This window comes from Zootermopsis nevadensis, unplaced genomic scaffold, assembly GCF_977971745.1.
Source record: "Zootermopsis nevadensis isolate Lab colony 2312 unplaced genomic scaffold, Znev_1.0 Znev_ptg000017l, whole genome shotgun sequence".
In the NCBI taxonomy this organism is placed as follows: Eukaryota; Metazoa; Arthropoda; class Insecta; order Blattodea; family Termopsidae; genus Zootermopsis; species Zootermopsis nevadensis.
The window spans coordinates 10,658,294-10,681,946 of NW_028259149.1; the positions used below are offsets into that span (position 1 = coordinate 10,658,294).

The 23,653-nt window shown below is 39.4% G+C and overlaps 1 protein-coding gene across 6 annotated transcripts in view; it reads left to right on the forward strand.

The window, feature by feature from the left end:
• The window catches only part of LOC110834027 (cysteine-rich motor neuron 1 protein), a 370,078-nt gene that overhangs the window by 233,496 nt on the left and 112,929 nt on the right, over window positions 1-23,653 (forward strand). The window contains exon 1 of one of the 6 annotated variants that reach the window (XM_022072767.2): window positions 4,558-4,696. The exons of 3 other annotated variants lie outside the window; for them this stretch is intronic. The gene's annotated coding sequence lies outside the window, so the exon portion shown is untranslated. Of the gene's footprint in view, window positions 1-4,557; window positions 4,697-22,144; window positions 22,362-23,653 lie in introns of those variants that run through there. 2 more of the 6 variants (XM_022072768.2, XM_022072766.2) reach the window with 2 other exon arrangements.

Sequence of the window (23,653 nt, forward strand, 5' to 3'; positions counted from 1 at the left end):
TTCTGCTGATTTTGGAATATACTGCTTAGAAATTATTACTGATTTATTGTGCTGGGACTTGGAAGTGACTAAGCTAATGAAGTGATTGCTCTTAACCCTTTCAACTTCAAATGGGGCTTGAAATAACTAATTCCATGGAGTAGGTCCCCTCTTGAGAAGTTAATTTGTCTTCAGCTGGTCAAGAAATTCTCCGCCTTTTGTAGAATCCAAAGGCTCATTGCAGTTCTCACAAGAGTCAGCCATTGGATCGCAACCTGAGCCAGTTGCATTCAGTACACATCTTGTTTCCTTGACATTGCTTATAAGATTCCCCTCTTCTGTTAGCTATTTATTATGAGGGTTTCCGAATGAAATTTTCTATGAATTTCTTATCTTTGGGTGTGGTTCATGTCTGGTACAACCGAAAACTGAGTAACATAATTACTTATGTTTGTATGTGACTTTTATTTTTGTAACTGGTGCATACGTAGGTCAGAATTACCATGTAGGGTATGTTCTAAAATTTACAATTTGTGATGCAGTATGGCATTTTGATCTCATTATGATAATTGAATTATCCAACCCTATGGAGCACTTATTAGAGAAATTCCCAAGTTGTCTATTTATTTATATACTTTTTTGAACTCGAACGTTTATTAGGCTTTCCAGGTACACAAGAAATCGCCACTAGTCTTCCGCGGCCCTGCTTAACATTTAATCTAGTCATTGTGTTTTACAATGAGGAATTGTTGCCCCCCCCCCCCCCCCAGGAAATCCCCCGACCTGGAGGACAACCCCTTGTCTTCTGTCCTCGACTGTTCAATATGTAGGCATATTTCTGAAGGCGCGATGCCCTGCTGGCAAGGGACCTACATAACATACTTGTGCTGATTGAAAGTTAATAACATTTCCAAATGATTCCATACAGCTACCTTCTGACTGAAAGGTGTAATTACCGTGATTTAGCAGAGCGCTACGACAGTCAGTCTTCGCTTCCGTCCATACATTTTATTTCCGAAACTGCACGTCAGTTGGTATTACGGGATCGAACGAATTGCGTTTCGGTCCATGTTGTCCTAACTTGCCATTGCATTCATATTAAACGGTTTATCGCGCAAAAAATGTTAGAGCGTCATCTCATTACATTTTTTCAACTTTTGCTTCAAACATTTCAAAATGTATCGAAATACAATGAACAAATATTCTCTCTCTGAAGTGTTATGTCCGTGTTGTCGATTAGCTTTGTATCTGCAATAAATGAACATCGCGTGGACGCAGAGACATATAGTAGCAAGCCATCGCATTTAGACACTACAGTATTTGTACTCCAAATTGGAGCGCATTTTTACACAACTTTAAACACGTCTGACACAACAATTATAATTCAACGGATCATGAGAAGGGGCTAGAGTCTACTCTAAAAGTTGTCGGCCAAGCCTCTGGTGTACCGTTTAAAATACCGGTGTGCTAACTGACAGCCGTCATTTAAATGTCTTTTGAGTGTTCAATATATAAAAAATACAGTTCAGTTATAATAAAATAAACGTTTCGCTATATTAGTCGCCTCTAGAAAGTTTTCAGACAGACATGGTGGACAGTTTGTTTTACGAATATAAGTTTTTTTGATAATATAATTACGTCATCGGAGAATATTGGTTCCCAGTACGTGACCTCCGTGTAGTTAGAAGGGATTCTGAAGGTTAGCACAGCGCTTGTATTACATGGCGCCGAGGTCTGAACAATCACACAGCTCCCTTCGTACATAAAACTTGAAATGACTATCTTCTGGAACGATACACCGTGTCGTCTCGCAGAACTTGTCCGATGTTCAGAGGTGCTTACTACCTCAGTCGCCCTGATGATGGAGGTAGCAAGCAAGCTCTATGAGACAACACGGCCCAAGATCCGAAAAGACAGTTATCTTCATACTCCGTCTTCAGAAAGTGAAATCATACAACATTTAATTACTTTTGTTTGAAATAATTGTTGATGTAGTAAATGTTTGATTAAACGGAGTCGTGTTAATTTGTTCTGTTGTTTGTTAATCATTGCAACAACAGATTTTTGTATGTTTAAGCGAGTACGGAAGAAAGAACACGTGGAATCCTGTAAATGGATACCTAATCTGTCTACCCCAAACAGTTCGTCAGTACCACCTGCAACTTGGTAATGCAATGCAAATTAATTGTTTAAACTGCATTAAATTACAATCCCTGGTCAGAACACGTCGAAGAACGCAGGTGTGGGGTTTGCCGAGCAATCAATTTACTTGGTACAGTTATAATTTTGAAACAGAACGTAATTCACCCGGCCTCAGTAGTTTATATGGGTCGCACCAGCCCTCACGTTGATTGCATTAGCTTGCTTTTGTTTAAATTTGCGGTAATTCACAGGAACACGATTCTGCATGTGACGTGTTACAGGTTTGAATACGCGTGTTCGGGGCGCAAAGAATTGCTTTGTCGGAGATGTCTCTCGTGTCAGGTCGGTGTATCATTTAATGTGGTCCAGATCACGAGCAATTTCAGTAGCCTGGGTATCAGTTTAGAGGACTTTTTTCTTAAAGTCTGCGGAGTTGTAAATTGTAACTTGTAACTTGTTTTCAATAGTCAAGTTGGAGATTCTTCAATCCGTAATGGAACGGAGGCCTTTCTGAATCCATAATTAATCGTACGTGGAAAAGCTCCTTTGTTACCTGTTTCTTTCAAACAGCGTTGTTTTATTTGTTGGTTTGTTGTTATTAATGAGCTTGAATAGCTCAGTCAGTATAAATTGATTTAATATGGGCTTGACAGTCAGGGTTCAGTTCCCGACAGAAAAATTGATTTTATCTTTTCATCATTGTGCCCAGTCCAGCTATGAAACCCATGTTTTTTCATGTAGCAGGTATCATGGTCTCATTCTCCGTGGATAAATCAGTCGGAGCGTGAAACTTCCCATTTACCTTCGTACGGTGCCAAAGTGGAAGACCATTATTACGTCATAATTTCGGAATGTAAAGGAGACATGAAGTGCTTTGTATTTTAAAGTTTCAATATCTCTCGTTGATCTAATATATTGAATGCTTTATAGTCTTAACCAAATGTTATTTGGATGACCAAACGCAGGAGGATGAGATTGTAAGAATTTGTGGTAATCGTGGGGAAGATGACATATGATTACAACGTTTTGGTTCGAAACTCTGAATGAAAGAAATTACTCAGAAAACATAAAAGTATATGGTATTATAATATTGAAATGAATATTACAGAAATAAGTTGTGAAGTGTCGACTGAATTCGTCTTGCTCAAGGTAGGGACCAGTGGTGGGCATTTGTGAATATGTTAATGGAACTTCTAGTTCTATTGGTAATATCTCGACTGTTTACTCAAAAGAGTTAGGCATAATTAGTTACTAGCATTATTTATTTTCAGCTAATTTGTCACACAGGTACAGGGGACATCCTCTCTTCTCTGGTTTCTCTTTGTATTATTATTTTTGTTTTACGGTCTGGCCTGGCCTGCCCTGTAGGTTTCTGTGAGATTGGCAGCGCTGGAGTAGTATCGAGTTTCAATAATTATCGCTAGCACTGTGCATTTATACTTGGGGTAGGGTTCTGGGGACCGGAAAACAAAACGTAGGTACAAGTTTTAAAACACGAGTTTAACATCCATATAGCATCCAAGCACAACACGCAAGTAAGTCTCTGCTTCAACACCATAATACGAATGAAATCCTGAGCCTAATAATCTATGCACCTCGTCCTCAAAGCGTGTTTCCCTAAGGTCTGTCTTAATATTATTCCTCCATCCCCTTTAAAAGGCTTGTTTTCCAACAGGTGTTACCCAGAAAAAAATAGGTAGATATTTATTTTTTCTGTAACATGCCCAACCCAATAGTTTTGTTGATTTTGTTAAAATCACCACTGCTCTTGTTATGAAATACCGTCTTCACTGCAACGTCCAGGCAAACAATTATAAAACATACTTTTCATAAATATGTTCAGAATGTGCATTAGTTCGTTGTTTTGCATGTAAACATTTTCCGAGTCTTGGAACAACTGAACGGCTGATTGCAGGGTAGATAAAGGTGAGAACGCACGTACTGCTTTCGATTGGATTGGCCCACAGATCTCGTAGGAACTCTTAATTACACAGTTCCTTCTTAGGAGAAATGTTTGAGTTTCTGATTCGCATGGGGAAGTGAAGTTCAGGAGGGACGATCTCTAGAAACTTTTCTTTGATACTACAGGTTCTTGAGAAAGAATCCTTCCTGAAATGTTCATCGATTTTACCGCCGTCAAAAAGAGACGGTTATCCGGCTCTATATGAAATGTTGTTTAAACGGAATACAATATGAAGGTCAACGAGACACGTGCCCAGAGAAAATAGTTCTTTTTCTCTCCCTTTCGTTCGACCTTTCCTTTAGGAAAAACGATATGCAATTCGACATGCTTTGTTTCACATTCTGTTTTTGTGTGATACTATTATAACACGTACCAACTGATCGGAGAATTTTCTCGACCTTGAAGCCATGACGTCACGCGGAATACTACCCTGGAAACATTTCCCCTCACTAAAAAAATGCCCAAGCTGTTTGAAGGTCGAGTCAGTTCTCCGCTCGGACAGTATTTGCTGTGTGCACAGTCGTGTGTGTGTGTTATTGTAGTGTCTCTTAATTGTGCTATTTTTCTGCCACACTTCCGATGAAGCTAAGAAGAAAGAAAGGATCAATGAATGTAAGTTCCAGCGGTTCTTTAAAATGCTTGCAACTTTTAGTACATCGCTGTCAAGTCCTTTGCTGAAAGTTTGTTGTGAGTTCGCAATGGGTTATTAACCGAGTCATAATGATAAAGATTAATGCTTTCAGGTTGACGAATATTAATTCTTCTATTTTTCTAGTAGCGTTGAATGAGATATGATAACATAATTGCGCATAATAATCAGGAAAAAACGATAAGACCTTGAAGGGACAAGAAATTAACGGAAATAATACAGGTAACCGTCACCCGACAGAGACGGGAACGAAGTGCCTCCTTAATATAAGTTGGTCGCGATCGTGGAGTTCGTGAGATTTGAGGTTTTCATGGCTGTGAGGGTGGATGGATGATAATCTGGGTTTTGGTATCACGCAGACTCGTCGGTAGATATCAACATCTTAGTCCTGGTAATGGAGACAGCATATTTCTACGAAATGTTGGTATCTGCCACAAAGTCTACAGGACGCCAACTTCCAGAAGAACATGTGGTTCGTTGTTTTACTAAGTTTCTCCAAGCATTTGCTAGGCTGCACCGTGATTACTTGTTCCACATTGTTTCCAATTCAAACGTGAAGGTGATAAAAACGTTAAATAACGCAAGAAAGAAATGTCGAGGACAGACACGGAACTGATCAGAATCCTAGCTGAGCTACTGAGGCTGTTCGAAGCAGATAATAGTTTGTGGAAAGCGATATGCAGATGGCATACCAACTCGTATGTTCTCGTGGGTTCAGTCGGTATACACTGAATGTGTCAACTACTTCCATAATATAGCGTCGATTAAACTCCGGCAGGATGATTAACTCCATGGAATAGAGTCATTTTTGAGAAACTGATTGTCGCTCAACACCTAAAATTCTTCGCCGAAATATTTATTACCATGTTTATAAAAGCCCGTCAATGGGCCCCATCTTGAACCAGATGAGTCTAGTCGCATCGTATTTATAAGACCCATCTTAATATTATACTTTCATCTACGCCTAGATTTCAGATGTGGTTTATTTTTTTTTCAGATGCACCGACCAAACTGTTATATGCACTCTTTCATCGCCCTTATGCTCCGTCAATTTTACCCTTCTTGAATTTCCAGTCTCCTGTTTCTTTCTTTCCCTTAGATCCAAATGTTCTTCTCAGAGCGTCCTTCTAAAAGACCCCCAGTATGCCCCTACGGTAGCAAATGTAACGAAAATAAATCGAGAGAACTTGTTATAGGCATGTTTAGCAGAAATATTATTGAAAGACAGAGGAACAAAATATAAACAGTATTTCCAACTGCCTGATTCATCCTGAAAGCCATAAAACTTCAATGCTAAATTTTCTCCTCGTTGAGATGAGCTTTGGATGGTATAACTCATTATTTCGACCGAGGTTTTAGTCTGGGCGAGATTCGAACAGCTGCCTCTTGGAAACAGTTTAATCTTTGGACCTCAGCGGATATATTGCTCGTTAGGCTACTTTTGCAGACAGTAAAGTGTAAATGTCTCAGACAAATAATGTGTATATCAGCATCGGTTTTACGCACTGAGTCCAAATTTCGTAGTATGTTGGTCAAAATTATATTGGCCGAACGAGTCGCTGTTCCAGAACACAAAACTGATTTCAGCCACAGAACGCGCGTTGCTGTGAATGTAACTCCCGCTGATTTCGCACTCTCTTGTAAGGCATATAGGTCTTCACTTGTTTTGTAACTGTATTTTTCGTTGAAGATGGCTGTCTTCTGGGATGTAGCGCCGTTTAGTCTGGAAGAATTTTACCGAAGTTTCAGAGGTCCTTGCTGCCTCCATTATTAGAGCTATGAGTAAGCCTACACGACTTAATTATTAAATAAGGCATTCTAGATATTGTTGACCAGCTCCGTGAAAATAGAATTTTAATATTCAGAACTGTACACAAGCAAACATGGAAGTATGCGAAACCACAAAGGCATTTAGAATTGTGTTTACAGCAAGATAGAGCACACTTTAGCGTATCGCTTGTGAACTTAAGCCCTCTCTGTATCCAATAAGTTTCAGTGTTTTTGTCAAAGAATTAGCGGACAGTGTTCTTCAGGCTTCATACTTACACTTCCGTTTGCCTCATTACTGTGACAATTCTTCCACGAAATATTTTATAGATTTGTATACGCGTAAAAGGTCTACTGACTTGCAATTGAAGCAGAAGACATAGAACAGCATCATTTCGCCTCAAAAGTGTGCACCTTCCTGAAGAGTTTCCGACTGCTTCAAACGGAGAGCAGGGCCATGTGATCAATTGAGATAGAGCGAGAAAATGTCCTCATTATTCGTCTTTCGCCCTGGCTGCATGCAAATAAGGATATCGACTGCAGGCCATGTATCGAACAGAGTCGGACTGTCGAGTTTCATCTGCTTGCATTTTAGCCAGATTTAAATGTGGCGTTCTGATGCGTAAACAATTCGAACTCCGTCACAGTAGCTGGCATTAAACTCACTTTCAGAGCTCATTGAAAAGATTTTCTGTACGAACAGTGGCTCTATTATGTATTCAGTACTTAGTTTTATATAAATTGTCTTTATTATCGTCAGCTTCTTCTTTATGTACTCGTTTTACTCTGACATTTCATTTAGGTCTACTTCTGAGATGCTTATTTGAAACTTTGTCAAGGACATAGTGAAACTTATTATATTTACAAGATAAAAGCAATTTTGTGATGTTGCATATATCCAGCAGAACAGATTTTATTTTCGTTGTTATTAAAATATATCGCGAACAGACAAAATGTGAACTGAATTCAGCTGTCTTAGGTTAGTGACCGTTAGTAACCAGTGGCGAGGTCTTTGAATTCGATAGCCCTTGGGGTTTCACAGATTTCTTGGCCAGCCTCAACTATCATTTTCTTAACAACGTCTGTCCAACAAAGTCATTATTATTATTTATTATTATTACTCAGACTGTTTTCACACGTGAGCCCGTGAGCCGGTATGCAGCTCATGCGGAGGCGATAAGCAATTCACGAGTTCGGCTTACATCACCCTCCGCTAGAGTTACCAACTTCACCCAGTCCCTCCAGCAACATATTTTCAGTGTATTAGCAGCGTTCATCAACTCATATTGGAACTTGGAGTAATAGTAATATTTTATAGCATAAATATTATAAATGATTAAAAAATAGTACCTATTACCAACAACTTACTGGAGTTTCCCCTCCCCCACAATGTGACTCTCCCGTATAAATGTGTTGGCTAGACTGGCTTGATCTACAGCTCACTGAGCCTCGTGTGAAAGGGTTCCATGCTAAACAGGCAAAACTCTCCACGCCAGTATCCGCTACTAGCGGGGAGAGCTGCATAGTGGCTCACGAGCCGAGCTCACAGGTTCACCGGCTCTCGTCTGAAAGGGTCCAATGCATTTTGCTGGGATTTCTATCCCCAGCAGTCGCTTCAGCTCACGTGAGCCACGTGTTAAAGGGCCCTTACGCTACCATATTTATGTTTTAAATCTGTTATAACAGAGCAACGAACGCTAGTTTGAAGTTTGTGTGTGGCTATGTTCACTTGCGCACACAGATCTGATATTAAACGGGTGCGGACCTCGACGAAAACTTCAAAGTCACGTGGTAAATAATTAATCTTCTGCAGCGGCATAACTTAGTCTTTAATCTGTAAGTTGTTTTAGATTTATATTGTTTGTGTTTGTGATGTACCTATAAATATTAAAAATTAAGTACGGAAGAAAAGATTGAAAAAGAAAGGGACAGAAAAAGAGGAAGAAGATTGACAATATGACGAACAAACTAACGGAAGTGGGTAAAGGAGAGAAGAAGATGAATGCATGAAGTAGATAAAGGAATGAGAAAAAATATAGGGATTGAGATGCAAAAGATATCCTGGCCTTTAACTCGTGCACTTGACCATAAGCGGAGGTACATTTTCTCGGAACATGAAAAAACATAACATTTCAGCGCCTTAGACTAAATAGCGACAGTAATTTGCTCGCTGCCGCCATGTTGGTAGATAACCATATCTCTTATTAGTGGGACGTCATGGCCTCACAGTGTTGCTGTGAACAGTCCGCCCGTGGCGCTGACTGCTATGTTCACGGCAATAAAACTGCCGACATGGCGGACTGCTGTTTTCACGAATCCGTTTGTCAACACAAGAAAGAAGTTTCTTCCGAGAATAAGGACGGAAACAAGACAAGAAAGGACAGATGTTTGATATAAAAAGAAGAGTGGCAATAAAGTAAGAGAGATGTAAGTAGGAGAAACAAGAAATAAGATATTTTCTTACAAACGCAAAAAGAAACAACTTGCGAAGAATGGTGGCGTTATGCTCAAGTTTATTCTTAAACCGCAGGAAGAAAAGAAATAAAAGTGTCGGAAGTTACAGAATATGTAAATCCTTGAAAAATGCTCAAAGTATACTCACAGCCTTTGTTTACTTATACTGAACATTATCTCGGTGAGTTTCTTTCAAGTGCAAGACTTTAATGTTTCCTCGTGAAGCTCATCAGTCACACACAGCTATCACTTATAAACCTCTGAAACGCGAAACGCATCTGAAAAACATTTAACAAATTCGGTTCGTGTCTCCAAGAATACACACCGCATCATCGCCCTAAAGATCAGTTCGGTTAATGTCAGAGAAACATTTGCAATTTTTTGTGAGAAAAAAGATATATTATATACATGAAGCTACTGAACGTTAAAACATGTGAATATGGTTACTGTTGTCATTTAACTAAATAAGGTACTAATGGTTAAAGCAACGCCGACCGTCGTAGTAAGGTAGTTAGGTTTATACGAGACTGTCACTTCCAAAGTCGACTCGCTGGCTGTTGTATTTAAGGATTTCCTTGGTTATACCCAGCTGTTGCAGAGAAACTGCTTGGATAGTATCTTAAAAGATGCAACTACCAATTTATTTCGTATGTCGCATTGGACCTCTCGTGAATGCCATACCTCTGAAAGCGTCTTTGAACAACACTCATTGCCCATGTCTTCTGTACACCTCAGACTTTGATGCCACTGTGGGATTTACTCTTTCCATTGTAGGTCGTCTACATAGGGTTAAATATTGAGAAATACTGTGACGTCTCTGAGAAATGTTCAAGGCATTCATTTTAGATCTTCCTGGAACCGTAGTTGCATTCAGGTACCTTATGAGGTTAAAGGCACTTGCCTTTGGCAATGCCGTAACACGTTTTAGGTTTCAGAACTGTTAGGCTTACATTTGAAAACTACGAAGACGATTACAAATATGTTGAGCAACCGATGGCATATAGACCGGTGGTTAGGAAGGTACCAAAACAAGTCTGCTATTATACGCCAAAAGGAAGAAGAGATATTGGCCGTCCAAGACATAGATGGGATCTGAAGCCGAAATACAAAGATCTTCTGAAGTGAAGATGACGTTTTAAACTGCCATGTTACGTGTCACCACGACATGGTGCTTCCTGTGGAGACTACCTTCAGGTACAACGGATAGCTCTGAATTTCATTAATAAGAAGTCGCTATCAACCGACGAGATGTGGGATTATAAAACAGAAACTAGCTTGGTGCAAATTGCACTACAGTGAATAGAAATTTATGTGCTTTTGTGAACACAGTTATGAACTTTGGGTACCACAACAGATGAGCTAATATCAGGTTCTTAATATGAAATGTGTTTCATGGAGCGACATCCATCACACCCACAAGTCTGTCACTCGACATAAAAACATCACAAATAACTTTACTTATGGATTCTTTGCCAAGTAATTTAATGGATGAAAGTGTGTGTTCCAGACTTTCTTTACGACGGATTCACATAAGAAATAATTTCCAGAAAAACCAGCGGACAAAATATATAAATTAATATTAGAACTTAAAGGTTAAACACTTCATTGTCGGACTATTAGCTTTTCAAGAAGGGTTCTGCTGTATTTAGTTCGGCTCATTACCGCTGATGCAGAAGTCGACGGCACGATCCTGAGTCTTTTCCATATATCTCCTTTTTTCACAGACTCCGAGATCTACTTTAATATTATCTGCATATCTTCCTGGACCATCAACTTACATGAACTCAGGTCGTGGTATTTATCGGTGGCATTTCTTAGTATTGCATTAATTTGTCACCTACGGATATTTGTTTAGTGGTGCACTGGTACCGCTGTCAGGGTTTGGTTCATCTCAGGCTATTTTCATTTTGACACCACCGATTGGGTTTAGTAGTATTCAATACAATAATTACTTTCATTAAGCATGGTTTTCTTGTACAACTCTGATCCTAGTAAAACACTCCTATCCCTCCATATGTCCATACGTTCATGTAAAGTCCAACTCCGAAAATCAAGGATCTAACCTTGCGATGCTGCTGGTCAACCAGCGGTTGTAACACTTTCTGACACTCGCTCAAAGTGTAGGAATTTTGGAGATTTATATCCACCACTTATGTAAATCGTAGTAGAGGCCTGCCATTAAAAAGCAAATTGTTAAATGATCTCTCTTTTGCGTCTGCGCTTTAAAGGCGTCAGATGTTAACCCCGTCTGTAGATGGACGTGAGTGGTCGGCTTCACGCCCCGGCCGCTTTATACAGCGAATCCTGGGCGGACTACAGAGAGAGTCTAGACACGGTGTGAAGAGAAAAGTCTGTGGTGCTGTTGGGAATCAAAGCCTGGTCTACGAGTCCGTAGCCAGAAAACTCTCGTGACGAAGAGAATGAGGGATGTCATATTGTATTTGCTATTATGCAGCTCGGAAGGAGCGTCTCTTAAGAGCTCTTTCCACTACAACAGTTGCCTCTTGGCTGTATGAAACGGAACTGCTACTTGTGCGCCCATATTTGTTCACTCAGAGCCACGATTCGTTTTATATCTCTCATGTACGATGCTGCGCTGTGTCACCACTTGAGGCGAGGTTGCGCGGTCTCTGGCAAATACGTGCATTTGCATAGGCTGCTCTTTTCAGTTTTATTCTCTCTTCTGATTTCTGAATGCGAAAGTACAAACTGATTCCACTTCAAAGCACACATTCCTCTGATTTATTAACTCTGATATGTTGCTCGGAACAAGACTTTTATAGTGATACTTAGTTGAAAAATTTATTTACATTAACAGATCCACTGAAGTGTAGAACTATTAATTTAGTGGCGGGAAAGGCTGTTGACACCTAACAGAAAATAATTTATTTCCCATCTTCATCTTCTTCTTCTCTTCATTTTCTTGCATGTGTTTTTCATCTCAATCTACTTCGAACGAGTATGGAATATTTCATTAGTTAGTTAGGCCCATATCAACGTTTCCCCTAACCAAATTTTAAACATTTTTAAAGATGCCTGATGGTAGCATCGCATGTAAAATGTTGCATTTTACATCTATCCCCATTACTGAGTACATTCAGGCCTGTCTGAGCGCAGCCAAACATGCATGCAGACATAAAATTGAGTTTTATTTTATAATTCAGATAATTCCTGTTAGCTTCACCATGTAGATGAAGTTATTTGAACAACAAATTTTATTATAAATTTTTAGAGAAAGCCGTAGGTATTCAGTGAAGTCCACTTTCGAGTAGGTTGGTGTAGTGCTAACAACAAATATTCTTTTTTTAAAGATGGCTATCTTCTGGGTTGTAGCGCCATGTTCTCTGGTAGACATTTACCAACGCTACAACCCAGAAGACAGCCATCTTCGGACTCTCCGCCGTGAAAACCTTAAATCCTACCTAAATTCTTTTCGAAGTTATCAAGACCGAAACTTGGCGAGGTTTATCGATTATGCAGAGTGATTAGTTGTCACAGTTTTTGGTCCGTCACCTCAGACAAATGTTCGGATAGTACCCTGGAATAGACCACGACTCCTTCCTTCAGACCCCTTCACTAAGCATTTCTAATCATCTGTCCATCCCATTTGGTAGTTTGGCTTCTGGTGTTGAAAATGTGTCGTTACATACCTACAGTTAATATTAGCTTGTGCTGTGCTATTCCTGGATCCCACATGCTGAGTTTACTTTGCTACTGAGAAGACCTATAATTTGACAACTCTCTCTGCCCCGATTCCGTCAAAGAACAAATATTTATCTTGCAACTTGTTGTTCTGGAAATGTTACGTCTCTCAGATGATCTTTCGACATCGGAGAGTCTCAAGCCCACTGGATTCACGTGGCTTCGAGTCTTCTGCATTTCAGAACGGAATTATCTTGTGAAAGAAAAGAGTTCTGTGAAGAAATTGTACAAAGGCTAGTAAGAATTTCAGAATTAGTAATGCAAGAGTTTTTTGAGAAGGCGATGGCTGCTTAGATGATTATTAAATTTTTCGCCTTTCGCGAAACCCGAAGGTATTTTACTGCGTTCACAAGAAACCTCCAATGGAACCTATTCTTATCCAGCTGAGTTCAATTCGCACTGTTTGGTTACTATCTGTTTTAATATTAACATTATATCCTATTTAAACATTTAGGTCTTTAAATTGTACTTTTATCCCCTTAGGTTTTTCGACTAAAATTTTGCGTAATTTTGCATGTACCTCCTGTTTATGCATTTTACATATCTCGCCTTTCTCTCTCTATTTGTAATTTGTTTGACCTAATAATATTTCGTGTGGAGTAAAAAATTTGAACCTCTTCTTTATGTAATTTTCTCCGTTCTCATGTTACTTCCGCTGCTTTGCTCTGGCGTTTGTTTTTCGTTCGATGAGAAAAAGAAAGCTCACAGCCACACAAAACCACGTTAAATTTCAGTTTTGTTTTTTGTATTTTATTTTGAACCGTATCTGTCCGCTATAAACCTTACTTTTCCAGAAAGTTTAAATCTGACTTTATCATGTTTCTATAAAACAGATTTCCACAGATAATTCTGTTGTAGAATTTCAAAATATTTATTTGAAACATTTTAAGAGGTCCTATGTATTTAATTCAAAACAGTGACGCATTACATGTAGCATCTTTGGCCTTGGAACAGCAGAGTCAAATTCTATCATTCGTCGTCCGTCGTGTTGTGTATGACAGAATTTAATCCTGAAATTTACGTAGAACCACAACAAGATGCAGTAAATGGTATAGCGACAAATGAAGTGCGCATCATTCATTGCTGCACCGAATAAACAATTTATATTGGCTCAGTCAATCTCAACATGCCCGATGTCAACCAAATTCATTTCACTAAGAAAGAAAGAGGTGCATGGGTTACTGAAGCTGAAATTGACAACAGATCGAGTTCCAAGTGCATCACTGTTCTCCTTGTTAGAGTTATGTTTATACAGACTTATTATTTCTCCCACTGCTACTGATATACTCCCATTAACGCGCAGCTTTGCGGCCACTAACGAAAAATCTTACTGTATTATATTACAGTTTTGCCGCATTGTGAACAAGGCTCTGCGTTAGTTTTATCTGTGGTTGTCCATCATGAAGTTTATACGTAGAGGATCTGGTAGTAGCTTATAGGGCGTTCACCCTGATGTCGGTGCACCTTGTGAAAGTTTACTCAACAGATCGTGATTGGTGTACTCCTGTTTGCGCTGTATGTTCATGTGTTCCAGATTCATTGTAGACCGATATAATGACGTGGAAGTACCGTTTCTATTTCTTTTATAACCTGAAATATATAACAAATTTTGAAGATCAGAGTCATCGATAAGCTTATAGTCGCTCAGGTAAAAACACCTAAACATTTTCCGTGGTCGCCATATTATTTTTAAGAAACCCACCTCGCCGTACCTTATATGTTTGTAACACGTCAGCGTATAAATTCTACCTACTGTCACAACATCAGAATATTTCTGTTTTACAAAACTCCGTATTTTCCACGCGTCTGACAACTTCTAATCTCATGGAAGCTTTAATGTTCTCCGTTCAAAAGCGATGCCATCGTGTTGAAATGACGGGTTATAAAGTATCGTGATGGCGTGTAGCTAATACCGAGCTGATGTCACGGAACGGACAGAAACGCGCAATAAACAAGATCGATGGATCAAAGTAAGATAAATCCTTATTATTGACAACTTATGCATCCACATTTCGACGCTTTCATCATTTAATTATATTGGACCTTCGTGTTGAAACTGGGACCAGTTGGATGTTGGACTTCCGCGAGAAAACCTCATGCTCAGAACCATGCCAGAATGACACCGAATTTCAAATCCCATGTTGAGGAGTTCCGAGTTAAGATCTAGATCCAGAATAGATCGTTCTGACTTATGTTTATTGAGGTTTTACTTAATTCCGGATTACTACTTAGGCTGCAGTTTTAAAATTTTATCAATCAGATATTCAGGTAGTTTATGATCTATGCAGCTGGCAAAATGTCATTGAATAAAGAAGGAAAACGAGAAACTAGGAACATGGCTGTCTTCTGGGTTGTAGCGTCGTGTAGTCTGGTAGAAGTTTACCGACGTTTCAGAGGTCTTTGCTGCCTCTATCATCAGAGAGATTTCAGGTTCTCACGGCGGCGATTATGAAGATAAAGTATTCTGGGGATTTACGCTGAGTAGTCTCGTATAAATTGGTCGATGTTTTGGATGCTGCGATAGTTTTCACCATTAAGGGAGACTAAGTATTTGTTACTGCATTGGAATAGCCGCTCTGTCCATTCATTGTGGAATTGTTTGCAAGCGTTGTTCTTTTTATAAGAAAATCCTCACTCAGGATAGCCAAGATTTCGAACTCAGAATGTCAGTGTTATGGAGCAGGAATGCTGTTTTGGGTCATATATATTCTACATTTCTAATCTGATACAGAAGTACAATTCCATTTCATATTTTTATTACCTCGGAATATCTGTTTTCTGCCTCTCATTTGTTATCCCTCTAGCGATTTACTCTTTTTATTTGTACACGGGCAGATATTTTATTGTGTTTCTGTGCTCATGTCGGTTCGTTTAATACATGCTTTCGTCATTCATTTCCCGAAGCGATTCTGCATAAAATGTAGTTTATTATATAATTGTTATTTAAGTTTGAAAGTTTAACTTTCTTTTAAACGTGTTTTTGAAGTGTTTTATTTAGAGAAATGTAATTTCTTCTTTGAATTCTGCTTTCTACTAAGAATTTTTTATGTGTATTAAAAAAATAACAAATCCAATATACTTGACAACTTAACGATATTAAAATCCCCATCTCTTATTATAAATCACATTATTTTGATTATCATTGCCTTTCAATAGTCTTATGCTCTTTAAACGAAATCCTACCGCTAAAGCAAAATGGCGTAAGATGCATATAGGCCTAGGTGAAAATATAGGAAGTATATATATTATACTGCTCTTCCATCTTTATCTAAATAAGGAGATACGTAAGTAAGAGTGAATGATTAAATCTTACATTGAAGAGATACACGTATGTTTTAAGTCGCCTACAACCTATCGTTAAGCCTATTTGACAGAGTTAAAAATGGGGAGTGTGTCCGTGATTTTGTATTTTTCATTTCAACCAGGAGCATTCAGAATTTAGAATTTGCAAATACAGTCTTGTTTGATGAGAAAACGATACATGTCGATGTGGAAATCATCAGAGTGGCTTACGACGTTAAAGAGTTGGATTCGATATCCCCATTGTGCGTTCATTATATATACCTCGTGCAGGTAACACACGAAAGCGTTGAACTCTAAATCAATAACGTGTCGCCGAAATGCTTACTGAACCGAAATGATTTTTAATTACAATATAAAATTAATATCAAATTTACTTTTATAATGAAATACGTCGTTCTGTGTGTTTAGATGCGGTTCCACTGTTCTGAATGAATTCTTGTCTTGAAGTTGTTGATAACACGCACACAGTTCAACTCGTGGTCTCCCTCTTGCTGTCATTTGTCAGAATTTTCACTTTTTTCATGTTCTCTGGTCAGTGTCTCCTCGTACATTCAGTACCAAATAATTCTCCTTTTGTGGAAGCTGCTCAATTCATTGAAAGAGGTATCTGGAACTCTCATTCTGGATATAAGCTTGAAACTGACAGCTTAATCAGAAGCTGGAATTGCCACGCTTTGTTATTGACACATAACCGAGACCTTGTTAAAGCCAGTGGACCAAGTCATTTGGTAGGCATTTGCTTCGCGGTAGTGATTTTTCCTTTTACTTACTTTAACAAGTCACAGGATGTTCAAAAATTATAAATCGCTAAATTTTAAACGCGATTAAAACCCTTTCAGATAACTTGAAGGGGGGTTCGCGGTGTTGGTCGATTTCTAAACTCGTAGGTTTCCTCTGCCATTTACTGATAAGAAAATGGAGGATTACAATGTGTAAGCAGAGTTTCCAGATTTGGCTTCTACTATTACTTTGCGCATAATTGTAATAGTGGTTGTATTATGTTTTAGCATTCAGTTCGACTGTTATAATATAATAATAATAATAATATATTTGGTTTAGAACTATATACAGAGATCTGTGGCCGCCTAACACCAGGTATTCACGGCCACAGTCCTTACATACGTAGCACTATTAGCACTACTGCTTACTACAACTATTCACTAATGCTACTCTACATGACTATTCCTTAATCCCTAATACTATTTACATAACTCATCCGTATTGTTCTCGTGCCTTCTACCCCAGTGGCAGTTCTAAATTCCTAATTTTGACCTGTCTTTTACATCTTACTTTGTACAGAAATTTCCCTACATCCCTGACCTCCGTGTCATTACTGTTATGTGGCAATTAAAAGTGACTCGCCCTGGGCAGTCCATGTGGGATTTATGGTACCATTTTGTTTTCCCTCGTCAGTGTCGTTCTAATATATGCACTCCTGCCATTGGTCAGTGGCTGAGGAAGCAGACGATGGGCTGTTCACCAAATATAAGAACCGAACGCAGGGAGTCGACCAGTTAGCATTCCTTCTTAGTCGGGAGGCCTCTGGTTCAAATTCTGTCCCGGGAATCGGCAGCCCTTAGTGGGGTATGACGTGGTTTTTGACGGTTTCTTCGTGAAAATGCCGTAAACCACATTAAAGTTGATCAACACCGCTTCCTTCCATATCTTTTACTGTAATCATTTGACGCTATGAAGTGTGGCGTTAAATAAACTAAAAATAGACGCACTAAATGTGGTGGTGGTTGTTAAGACGTGGATCTCGATATCCGTGCTACATGCTCACTCATCTTACTTGTCTGTTTTTATAATTACAAAAACAATATTAAGTCTGATTATCACCAACAGTGAGAGTCACTGGAAGGAGTACATTTTATAATGCAGAATATTTCAGAACATAACGAGGAACATCGCAATATGTCACCTAGCAAATGTTTAGTGTTAAAAATATTGGTTAACAATCACTTGGAAGACAAAAACGTATCTTAGAAAAATGTGTTTCGAAGTTGTGCCATGAATGGAACTGACTCACGATCATGTCCAATGGCAGAATTTTGTATTATGTGTAAAATGCTCGGTTTCTATTTCCACACAGTTGCTTTGGTAATGTTTAGTTAACTAGTTTGTTAAACGCGGCAACAACTTATGAGATCTGGGATTCTAGTGTTCTGGGTTGTGACGCCGTGTTGAGTTATAGGTAGATACCGATGTTTTGGAGGAACATACTGCCTTCATCTTCAGGGCTGACTTCATTCGTGCTCCTTCGAAACATCGGAATAGTATTTGCCTTCAAGTCCACGTGGCGTCACAACCCAGAAGACCGACCGACCTGTACATGACCACCAACTTGTCTGTAATTGTGCTGACAACATTACTTCTCGTCCCCAGCAATCCTCAGCGTTTTTCTCTTGCCGATAATTGTATGAGTCTGTGACTGTCTTCACGTGCGGTTTGACGTTTGTCCAGCGTCGCCCCGAGACACAGCACGTCTACTGCAGGTCTCATTTCCTGGCCGTCCCGACACCGTGCTCCATCGCCCGTTGATTGGTTCGCTCTTCCTTCTCCTTCTGACCCACTGAGAGTTGCAGATTGAATTAGCCGTGGCTGGGTGCGGGTTTAAACCTTTGTGTGTGCAAACTAGTAAATTAGCTTCACGACCGACGAATTTAAGGGAAGAGTTGGTAATAACGTTACGCACACCACTTCACTGGAGATTGTTGGGGTTTAAGGCTACGTGATGCTTACCGTCCCATTCACATCGAATAGATTTTACACATCTGCTTTCCTTCATTGGTTATTCTGTGCTTGTTGGAATTTGCCCCAAACTATTTATTCAGTACTATTGCAGCTATCCTTTATATGTGAAGGTCGTTTATTCTGAAGATGACTGTCTTCTGGGTAATTGCGCCGTGTTGTCTGGTAGAAGTTTACCGACGTTTCAGATGCCCTTGGTGCCTTCATCACCATCGCCCTGATGATGGAGACAATGATTTCTGAAACGTCTGTAAACTTCAACCGGACAACACGGCTCAACTATCCAGGAGACAGCTGTATTCAGGCTCACCGCCGTGAAAACCTCAAATCCTACTGAGATTCGTTGTGTTTTCTTAGAGGGAGGAACATTCTAAACCACAGAACCACTCAGTGATGGCAATGAGTTGGATGATTGTAGACCGGAGAAAACGCCCGCGCATTGCGTCACACTCGAACCTACGACCGAAAACTACGTATTTATCAAGGTCGGCTTCAGTTATATGGCTTCAAATTGCCGGATGGTAGTCAAATGGAAATACGAAATGACTCTCTTGTGATCTCATTTAAGGTGCACCATTACAAGAGTAACTGACACAAATAATGAAATCATTGTTAAGGTAATCCGAGTCGAGATTCCAACCCGGGACCTTCTAAATACGAAGCGGAAGCGTGAACTATGTCTCGAGGTCTAGACTTGTTTGGGATAGTCACATGCTTTGGATTGCTGACCAAATTTAATGCTATTTTCCGTGTCTTACAGCTACTGTGCCACTAAAATGTGGAATAAAATGGCCACTTCACAGAAAACAGTTCCTCACAATAGACATGTACACTTACCCAAACAATAGACTTACGTTTAGCTAACAGTCCGATTATTTAGTTGTGGCCGCTGGGTTGCTCCTGATATGTAGAATCACACCGTTATGCCTGCCTGAATAAAAGATCTGAAGGAGATTCATTACGCATTAAAGAACTTCATTTGTCGATCAATTCAATTCGGATCACTCACAGTCATTTGGACTCTCTTCTTTGATTACTGTCGACCACATCCACTGCGCATTTAACTTTGGCCACATCAAATAAACAGGACTGTACACTGAAATGACAAGTAGGAAACGAGAAAGTTAATGGTTTTGCCGTCTAAAACCTGACGCCCGTGTGGTAATGATGTTAAGAAACTGCGATATTCTTTATTACAAGACTCTTCATTCCTGTTTCTAATGCAACCACAACGCTCTTTAAAGAATCATAAGAGCTGCAGCTCTTCATTTCATTTACTTCAATATAAAACGCGTCTACGTTAAATTAAACGTCCTGGAAGCGGCGTTGAAGAATTCCATAATAATCTCCTGACACGGCACTGGGGAAGCGCAGAGTAACGAAATAAATTGAGAAGTTTTCCTTTTGTTTTTGTTTCAAAAGTTTAGCAAAGAATGTAATATATTGTGTTTAGGTAAACAGTTTTATCCTCGAAAAAGGGTACAAGCCATTCTTAATTAACGTGAGTTGTGGGCGATAGAACCGAGATATTCTCGCAACAGACGCCATCTCTCTCCAGAATGAAAGCATAACAAATGGCTTGCTCGTCTCAAGTACGCGATCTCATTAGGAAAGTCTCGTAACACGGTGTGTAGTCGTTTATGCTCGGAAACTATCGAGAAGACAGGAGAGACAAAGACTTACGGAAAGTACATCAGCAATTTCTCCGACTTATTGCAAGTAAACCCCATTATTTAAGCCATGGGTTTGCAGTCTCTTATTAATTGGAGGTTACATTTACCCCGTCGTGTCGTGACGTGTGCTGCCCCTTGTTATGAAATATAACGCTTTATTGAAATTCATGGCAGTTACTGTTGGAAACAGGCTCGGACATTACTCAGTAATTGTCTTTAACGAAATCAATCATTAGTAAGATATCTGATACTTCTGTACCGTTATTAATCTGTAAATATGATACATTTTCGATTGGCATGCATTCGTTCGAGTCTTCATCAGTAAGACGAGTTCTGTTTTATGTTAATTTGATGCTTTTTACTAAGTATAACAGTTGTTCAGAGTGACAAGTAGGATACTGTTAAATACTGTTGACTATAAAAAGCAGGTTGTATTGTTTTTCGATCCCTTTATTGCAAAAGAGGTACTCGCAACACAAAACATGTCAGAGGGTATCAGGTTGACAACCTCTGATCTGGTCGTGTTACCTGCCGTCCACTGCGCATGTCCGTGATGCTCGTGTAGTCAGGAATATGTTAGTTTTGAACGCCGCTTCTGTGTACCACTTCTGTCTGTGCTTTGCCTGTTATTAGTGTACTTCAGAATTCCGTAACCAGTTACAGGGATTTTGTTCGGAGTACGTTTCTACTGCATGAAGGTCGTTTATTTACGTAAAGTGCATGGTCCGTTGCTTTCGGACACATAAAACAGGAAAGGTCCAAATATAAATTTAAAAACACTTTAACCCACCCAACATACACATGCCTTCACGCTTCTCTAAATACAGACACGCATTTTACAGGGAGGTTCTAGCTAGCAAGTATGCTCCTAACCTGAAGTCGTAGGTTCGAGTCCTATACAAGATATTGACTGAACCGATTTAAGGAGGTTGAAGTATCTCTTGTAATTCCAATAATGATATTGACAAGGGCCTTTCGAAAATGTCGGCTTCTCGCGCCACATTTAAGTTGGGATTTGACCGTTACAACCATCTCCATGAATCACAATCTTTCCTTTGGATCTCCTAATCCCTCTGCTGCTTTGATATTATATTTCCTTTAGATCCTGATTGAAAATTTATGTGTATTTCTATATGCTCCGCTCCATTCATCTCATCCTCCTTAATTTGACAACCCCAATATTTTATGAAATGTGCACGTTATAAAGCTCCTGGTCACGTAATTCTCTCCAGTCACCTGTTATAACTTACCTTTTAGAAAGACGTAGCATTCATTTTGCTCTTCAATTGGGGTGTGAGACCATATTTCACATCCACATATAACAGGAGGAAAAACTATGGTTTTAGATGGTAGACAGATAAAACATTCCGAAGTGAATGGTAGTAACCATTCACCGAAAACATTCTTCATTCTCGTAATTGCATTCTGTGTAGCCAACTCGAGAGTTGACTGTGTTACATTGACATATATATTACATATTATTGACATCGGTCCCAGTCAAACACGGAACCATTTGAATATAAATTCTCCTTGCAAACCAATAGACAACTGGGATGGATTGGTTTCTAGTCTGACTGTTGTCACTTACAGGTCTATAGCAAATACGTTTGTCGAGTTTCAGACCGTGGCGCCTGGCGGACAATTTTGGGCTGGTATGTTCACTTTCATCTCTCAAATTTCCCTCCTCTTTGAACTGAATACCTTCTAAACCTTGCACAGTGAACGCACCCTTCGCGGCAGGTACTGTCACGTGACAAGCTTCTCGTTTGCTTGTGAGAGAATGGATCGTCGGAGGACAGGTGCATTTCAATGTTCCGGTGTAGTTGTTTTCTGTGACATAATGACTGACATTTTAATTCATACTTTGTGTTTATAAATGAATACATAACGGGACATCCAGTTTATGAATGGTCGGGCACACGCAGACATTTGTTAGGCTTTCTCCATACAGAAAACCTCGTCTCGTCCCATCTTGTAGGTGAGTACAAATACTGTTGTCACTTTCTCTCTGTGTCTGAGTGCGTCTTGCTTGAAGTGAGACATGGGCTTTGTGGAAATTTATTAATCATGGCCGTTGAGATTTGTGCATCATCGTATTTTAATTTACGTGCAATAATAGTTTGTAATAGATGTTTTGGTCTGTTAGCAAAACTGAACTGTACTATACTGTTGTTTTAATGGATGTGAAACTTTGTCTTCTGTGTTAATGAAAACACCTAGAGATTACAAGTAAAAAATTGTGTCACCATTGTGATTAAATCAAGGAGGATAAAGTGGGCAGGACATGTAGCACGCGTGAGGGGATGCCAGAAGCAAGCAGCAGTTTAGTGTCATGTGAGGATAATCTGAAATTTTATCTTACAAATTCAGTGCCTGGTTCGCGTCAACACATTTAATCTCCAAGCTTATAAAAGGTGGGGAGTTTACTGTCCAGTCCACGCAACAATTTTCGATACGGAAAATTCATGATTAAAATGCAAAGTATTTGCTCTGCGATGTTTCTAGTGTGATTAGCCTTGTTTACTTGCAAGAAATGAAAACTAAAGTCAATTTGTTGTCCAAAATAGGAAAGAATGTGTTTCGAATATGTGTATATTTGACTTCCGTCAACTGCACCCTATTACGTTACTCCTCTTGTCATCAGCGGAACCGAAGCCCTGCTTCGACGCTCGTCTTCCTGCTGGAATGCCCATTTGTCTGTTGAATTGTGTGTACTGAGGCGTTGTGGATTTGTGTGGTTTAGAGAAATGGCCGTAACATCTGCATGAGATAAGAATGGAGTCGGGGTTTGAAAATACAGGCGTTGTGCTTTTATATGACAACACTTTGCTTATATGACAGTAACCACAATTGCCCTGTATACTCAATGTTACTACCCACAGTCTTGTTACGGGAAGTAAGTTTGTATCATGTAAGCTAAATGTTGTGTCTAAATTGGCCCCAACATCCTTATTCTTCAAGAATTATGATAAAGTCTCTTATATTTCTTGAATGGCCGATACATTCATAAAATAAAATCTGTGTTACGATTGTGAAACTATCAGCATGCACCTTTGACCTCACATTTCCTATGTTCTGTTTAATTAATTATAATAAAGCAGTCCCGATACACGCCATATAGGCGCGTGGGGGAGAGTATGTATAACTCCTACTCATTCTTTAGCTCGGCACGAGATAATAACAAATGATAATTATCATTAAACGATGATTCGTCAGTTAATTCGTGTAGGCCAATGTCAAGTATGAACGTCGGCCCAGGTCCATTTCTTG